The 6,727-nt window shown below is 40.8% G+C and overlaps 1 long non-coding RNA gene across 1 annotated transcript; it reads left to right on the top strand.

The window, feature by feature from the left end:
- Nucleotides 1–442: 442 nt before the first annotated feature.
- Nucleotides 443–3,753, top strand: LOC123043728 (uncharacterized). The gene is made up of 2 exons (XR_006419498.1): nucleotides 443–3,251; nucleotides 3,364–3,753. It is a non-coding gene; the product is annotated as an uncharacterized lncRNA (long non-coding RNA).
- The last annotated feature ends 2,974 nt before the right edge of the window (nucleotides 3,754–6,727 follow it).

The raw sequence follows: 6,727 nt of genomic DNA, 5'->3' as shown, positions 1-6,727 counted from the left end.
GTATCTTTTAAACCGTAACTTTGGTTTTAACATATTATATATGAAATTTTATTAGAAAAATGTGTGGAATCTAAATATGATGTTAATTTTACCTGTTAAATATTTTTAAAATATTGTTATGGAAGCAAACTTATAATTTATAGCGCAAGATCCGTTTTTTCATACCGGCGGCGATCCCGATTGCAAATAAACACTCCACTATAACCATATACGGAAAAGAAAACATCGATAACTACACGTGCATACCTCTGAAAAATGTCGCAAGGGAAAACAACAGATTTCTCATCGCGAGAGAGAGAGAGAGAGAGAGAGAGAGAGAGAGAGGGAGACGGAGAGAGAGAGGGAGAGGGAGGAGAGAGGGAGAGAGAGACGCCTTAGAATTAACCATATTCAACACACGTTGTTTGTTGTTTTGTGCGAACACCGAGGCCATCGCCGGCGAGGGTGAGAAAGAGGATAAGCGGCAACACAAATATGATGCCTCATAAAAATAAAGAAGATGGACCTATTGTGGTCTTGAGTGATGGTTGTTGAGTTAAGAGTGTGTGTTATGTTTTCTCTCCCGTTGCAACGCACGGGCTCTTTTGCTAGTGCTATAATAAAACCACGGATTGCTGCTGGTCGTACGTCACGGCAGTTTTGCAGAAAAGCCTTTGTGTTTTTAGATATTCAAGCCGCAGTCCTGACGAGAAGTCCCGAACCGGTACGAGCGAGAGAGAAAAAAACGTACCCGCACAACCCACAACCCAACCTCCCAATCCCATCTCCACCTCCAGCGCTCCTCCACCCCCGCCGCCGCCGCCGGCCCCTGCCGCGCGCCGCCGACCCCCTCCTTGCGGCCTATTCCGCCGGGGCGCTACCCCTACCCCAAGTGCCCCACCCCGTGGCCTTCCACCGCCGACGACACACGACGCCGCGCCGTTGCCGGCTTCCCCTCCCCTGCTACCACGGTGCTCCGGGACTCCTCCCCGTTGCTTCGACCTCGGCGTTGGTTCCCCCAAACCCGCCGGTTTCGCCACCGGCCACAACTTCCCGGCGCACTCCACCAACCGACGGACCAGTTCGCCCGCCTCCCATGGCTAACATCGCTGCTACCCCAGTGTCGCTTCCCACCCCAGGGGCTCATCTCCTCCACCTGCGCGCCACTCCCCGACCTTCCCTTTTCGCGCCGTATGCTCCCTCCCGCTTCACTGCCTGGCATGTGCCAGGTCCAATCTGGACGAGCAGGACAACGTAGCCAGCCATATGCGCCCCTCCAATCTGAACGGCTTGCTCTACATGATGCCGCTTGCTTGCTGTGTGTGGGGTATATTTTTGTTGTACTCTTAATTTGCTGTTGATGTCATATGCTACAGATTCACATTTTTTATGAGATACTTGGAATACGTGAGAGTACTGATATAGTAGAAACAAAGCATGTACAGTTAGCAACACAGAAGCCCCAGAATGTTTAAGGGGAGTTGAATGTCAAAAACCACAACCCTGCTACTCTGATAGTTTTCAGGCTCACATTTTATGGGAAATTATTCAGTTTGTCACTCTGTTATGGGATATAATGTCTAACATATCATAATGTTTTGGTGGAAACGGTGGTAGTTTCTGACCTCTTTCAGAGTTTAAACTATTTTCCTGATGACTGAATGAAGTTGAAACTTTGACAACGGATGTAGCAGGGTTAGCAGAAAACATGATGCACGATTGAATTAAACATGCAGGGTTCAATACGCATCTCTGATTATTCTTATGTTTATTATTTTTAATAATCTACCACTTCTGGCATCCTGTCGGTGAGTCTTCTTTTGGTCTGCAAACCATAGTCATTGTAGCCTTGCTCCAGTTTGCCAATGTATAGCTGAATATGAGCCATCTACTTGCTGGAAGTGGTCACATATGGGGTAACTTTTAGTGGCAGGGTGAAGTAATGGTACTGGCATTTGTATTACTGAAAGTACAGTATATACTTTGTGTTATTTTGCATGCTCTCTATGTGTTCTCGTCTTGGCAGGGGATGCTTGGTGATAACTCCTTAAATGCTCTGAGTAATAATTGAGAATACATAGACAATGTCAAATTGAAGTGTGATATTTGTATGTCATATTTACTCCACAATAACTTTTTATGTGTTTTTCTCATTCTTTTTACATAGACGTAATGATTTCTTTATGCCGCAATGTTACTTATGCCATTTGGATTTGGACAACATGCCGCAGTGTTACTTCGATCTCTGGATGGTTGGTGGCCACCTTAATTAGAATCGTTAGGGGTAATGTAGTTGCAATGCAGTATCTATGCGTGGGCTACCGGATGGAGTTGCAACAGCTGTTGTCAAAAGCCGGATGTTTTGGAGATGCCATGTTTAATTAATTAATTAATCATCTTTTGTGGTGCCATTAGTTCTGATCCTGGGCTAGGAGGATTTAATATTCTTAATCATGTTTTCATGCAAATTGACCCAGTTCGTCCGTTGATTGATTACTGGACTCCGAGTTGCATTGCTTATTTTGGTAAGTGAGAACGTATGACTGTAATTCTGCATACATCATCATGCTATTTCCTCCTAATTTATATATGAAGATTAAGTGTCCTTTTTTACCTAAAATTTACTTGAATATTTAACTGAGAATTACTTCATTGTGTGTCATGCCTATCTTATTCCATCCACATGATCTATGGACCACAGATATAGTTCTCAATCCAAGGAGAGTCCGAAAACTAATAATTTGTGCCTTGAATAACGAATGTACTTTTTTTGTTCTAATCTTGAAACCTTGGCTAATGTAATAATATTGGTGTCACGGTGGTCTTCATAGCTGTAGTGAGTACAATCTAACAGAAGCAAAAGTCTCTATTGATTGTTGTAGGAGATCCAGAAAGCGGAGCATTGGGGCACTCTGATTTTTAAGAAGCTCCATGCACGTATTAAGGCCAGTAAATTCAATTTGTTTTTCATCTGCTTCTCTATGGTCTGTTGTCCTTATTCGATGTGTTATTCAGGTATGTGTTGTTAACGCTCCTAATTTTGGGAGAATCAGAAAAAAAAAGTTTTGCAAGTTATGTCATATTTCCATGTTTTAGTATGAGATTTAGATATATTGTTTCTCCGGTTCCATATTCATTATATGTTTTTCTCCTATAATTGGCCTACTTGTTTACACAAGTCTGAATTCCTAAAGGTTCAGGAGTATTTCAATGTTGCTAAAGAAAGATACAAGGATCAGTGCCGTAACATTGTTGAAAGACAATCAGACACAGTATGCTTTTAACTTGCCATTTCCTTACTGACTAAACCTGAGTACATGACTATTTTCAGTTTTCTAATTCGTTGGAGCTGTGCTAATCTCCTCACTCCTCGCCCTGATGTAGGACACCATGCAGCAGCACTGCACCCTGCAGTTCATGCTCTGCTCACCATGACCTGCCTCCTCATCATCAGACATACTCATGTGTACTAGGATCTCCTCACCATCGAAGTTCATGTGTCCTCTAGATCAAGCCTATGCATGTGAGCTGAAGAATTGTTTGCCTGTTCACAATTGGTGATTGAAGGGTGGCCGGTGACTTCCATAATTTTCTTGTAGTTGTTTGTTGGATAATCTTTAAAATTAGGATTGTAGAGAACTTTACATTACTGTAAAACTTCATCTTCTTGGTGTTGCTGCTTACATATTCCATTATGCTAACTCAGCAACACTTTTAGCAGAAATTGGTTGTTTATGCAGACACGCGGTGTAGTAAAATTGAAGATTTAGCTCCCGCATTGCATACTTATGCTATGTTGTAGTAATGTTCTATCCATGAATTATACTCCCTCCGTCCCAAAATTCTTGTCTTAAATTTGTCTAGATACGGATGTATCTAATACTAAAACGTGACTTGATGCATCCATATCTAGACAATTCTAAGACAAGAATTTTAGGACAGAGGGAGTATATAGCAGACTGTATGTTCAGCCTCCATGTTCATTTCTTTGATCTCCTCAGGTTTCGCAGAGGCTTTAGTTGTACATATGTGCCAATATACCTATGTGAGCCTCCCTGAATTATGTCGATATCTATGAAACTTTGTTGTTCTTCCTCGCCAAGATGTCTATTATAATTTTGGTATATAGTTCATATATACGGTGTGATCTATGCTTGGAAATAAGGGTAAAAGGTCAACAGATCAAAGCCTGAGTCCAAATTATGCTACTTTCTCTAATCTATATTACTTGTGTTCTCTAATAAAGGAATTCTGCAATGCATTGCGCTGGAGTTAATAAGCTAATAAAAGGCAATCAACCCCATTTAGTACTGATATTTTTCATGTCGCATAAACTTTTTAGCTTCTCATTATTTTTGTGCAATTTTTCCTTCAAAAAATGTTTGCGATTTTGTACAAATATTTGCTTACTCAAAAAATGTTCACATTTTTTAAACCAAATGTTCGGGAAATAAAAAAATGTTCATGATTCTTTAAAAAGTTTGTGTATTCAAAAATGTTCATGAAATTGAACAAAAATTTGCCAACTAAAAAAATGTTCATGAATGTAAAAATATCCTACAAATGAAAAAACTGTTCATGACTTACAAAATAGTTTATTCATTCGTAAAATGTTCGCGGATTCAAAAAATAATCATGCATTTAAAAAATGTTCATTAAATCAAAAAAATGTTCGTAAATTTAAAAAATTCGTCCACCAATTGGGCCAAAAATGTTCGTCGGTTCTAGAAATGTGCGCCGATTCAAGTAAAATCTTTAAAAAGATGTTCACAATTTTTAAAAAATGTTTGCAAATAGTATAAACTGTTCATGAATTCAAAAAATGTTCAAAAATTTGAAAAAAACTCATGAATTTAAAAAATGTCCACGATTTCAAATATATGCACAAGTTTTAAAAAAGGTTCATGATTTTGAAAATTGTTCATAATTTCATGAAATTGAGAGTGATAGTATATCACGGTGATGCCGCAAAATGTGGTCACAGCCGTTGAATATTATGATTTTTTTCTTCCCGTTGCAACGCATGGGCCCTTTTGCTAGTCATAGATAACATTTTTTATTTACAAAAAATTTGTAAGTGATCACACATAAGCCAACTGTATCACATACGTCATGACAACTTACTCTCTATGAACAACATTGATAACCATACATGTAAAAAGAACACATCACTATTATGATATGATCATTTTATTACCAGGAATTGTCGGGGCCAGAGTGCCGAAGAGGGGCAATCTTGGATCTCTCTGCTCAACTTAATCAATCTTCTACTTCATCCGCCTTCCCTGTTTAATTAAAACCCTATTAGAAGATCGACGGATAATGGCACAAAGAGATCGACCAATGGACTGCTCCTGGAAGTATAGATCGAAATTTCTCTAAAGAGAATCAATGCACAAATTATGAATGGAATGCGGCAGAGCAGATGATTCAATCGTAATACGGGATGGTTAATTGATTATTAATTCAAGGTTAAGTGGAATACATAATAACGCTCACCTTCAGACTCGACAATGTAAAAGCGATTAAGAAAACAGTCACGCATTTATACCTTACAACATCAATATCCTAACAAAGTTCAGTTTGAATATTGCAATAAAATCCCACAAAAACATCAGGTGGCGGTGGCGTAATTGATGTTGAGAGGACAAACTTAAGATATAGAAAAGTAAGTTTGATAGAGGACAAACTGGAAAGACCGTTGGATCTTGGGTCGCTCGGTCAGTGATAGAGGCTAAGGTGTCCCGATGTTTCGATGAGATGGTGGCTATCATTTTCTGTGGGAGTCGACCTTGACGATCCAACTACGAACGTGCGAGACGTCGCGCCTTAGCAAACGCTAAACCAACTTCCGAGGGTTATTGACCACGCCGGAGCACGATCAACCTGACCACGAGGGTATGTTTCCTGCGAGCAAACGAAGAACAAGCAAGAAACTGAGATTGCAATCGGGATATTGCGAATATAAGATGAAAGCTTTATTGATCAAGGTGGGGTTCTATGACGTCTTGGTCTGGTCGTTGGACACAAACGAAGTACGCGAAGTTGCAGCTATGGCGAACTTTTAATCTAAACAAAACCCAAAGTCTAAACGACGCCCTAAGGGCTGTATATATGGAGGAAGAGGGGGGAATTTCGTGGCCCTTGAGGGTGGGGTCCGAAACCAACCCTAACTCTTGTTTCCCCACACATACGGACTCTAAAAATGGCCTATACTTAAGTATTTCGAAATTACATGGGCCTGGCCCATTAATAAGGTGACGCCCCACCTAGAATAGCCTATGGACGAATATTATGAAGTGACATCTTGTATATTTCGTCCAAGGCTTCATGCACTCCTTATGGCGGCTTCAAAGTCCTGAAATCATCACTTGTAACTCCGTTCTTGATCCCCTTACGCATGCCATCAACTCCATGCGTGTTCTTGCTCCAATGTTCATCCTTCTCCAAGCTAGGCCCTTCATTTGTAAGCAAAACAAATGTATCCAATTTAGGCAGCATCATAATCTCATGAACATTAGAATCATTGCCAAGAAACGAAAGTACCTGGTAATTTAATTGGCATGCGCGAGCTCTAGTAATTGGTCCAGTATATGTAACAGTAGGGGCTGTGGGTGTAACAATGGTATTGATGTCCTCATCAGTCAGCGAGCTTGCGCCGGCCGTCCTCGCCTTGGTCCCCAAGCGCCGGAGGCGTACGACGACCGTTGCGCAGGGCATCCATAACAGGGCCTGGGTGGGAGACATC

This window comes from Triticum aestivum, chromosome 1A, assembly GCF_018294505.1.
Source record: "Triticum aestivum cultivar Chinese Spring chromosome 1A, IWGSC CS RefSeq v2.1, whole genome shotgun sequence".
Lineage (NCBI taxonomy): Eukaryota > Viridiplantae > Streptophyta > Magnoliopsida > Poales > Poaceae > Triticum > Triticum aestivum.
Note: the sequence above shows the minus strand (reverse complement) of the source record. Positions and strands in the feature narration are given on the sequence as shown.